This window comes from Gadus macrocephalus, chromosome 11, assembly GCF_031168955.1.
Source record: "Gadus macrocephalus chromosome 11, ASM3116895v1".
Lineage (NCBI taxonomy): Eukaryota > Metazoa > Chordata > Actinopteri > Gadiformes > Gadidae > Gadus > Gadus macrocephalus.
Genome location: NC_082392.1, coordinates 6,125,709 through 6,126,492, shown reverse-complemented (window position 1 = coordinate 6,126,492; position 784 = coordinate 6,125,709).

Below are 784 nucleotides of genomic sequence, written 5' to 3'. Positions count from 1 at the left end.
ATTTTATAATAGTTGACAGGTTATGCAGTGGTTACGCAGATTGATATAGAAAAATCTTTTAAAGAAGAAACAGAGGAAATTAAATATAAAAGACTTTTGGATCCCAGGCCATTAGCTCTTATGTTGATACAGAATAGATAGATAATGAATAAAGTATAGTTTGTCCTCACTTGCACTCTCTCTCTCCCGCTCTCTCTCTCTCTCTCGCTCTCACTCTCTCTCCCTCTCTCTCTCTCTCGCTCTCTCTATCTCTACCTCTCTCTCTTTTTTTCTATCTCTCTCCCCCCCCCACACCCTCACACACACACACACACATACATTGTAAACCCAGTCTTACAGTGGGTAGAACGCTCCCAGACTAAAAGGAAGTAATATATCACAATATTGAATATTTTAAAAGTTTAAAGAATGTGAAAAAAGGCTTTGAGGCTCACCTCACTTCCCTAGTAAGACATATCTCTACATTTCCTAACACTTCTAATAATTAGAGCAAGAACAAATGCAGGGGGAGAATGTAAGAAGCTGACATCTCGTTTAAATCCATCCTCGTCGTCTCTACAAAAACAACGGAGCAAACTAAAGTAAGACACAACTTTAATCGATCGTGCCCAACAAGCTACTATCTTCTGTGCACTACATCGTGGAGTAATTCCTCGTGTGTGATTTGGGGTAATTAATGTTAGAGAGGCAGACGAGTGCTGAACCATTTGTAAATAACAGAATCAATATGAAACAACAACATTTGCTTTTGAGCTCGCCAGTGGTTTGCAATGCGTTCCGGTCC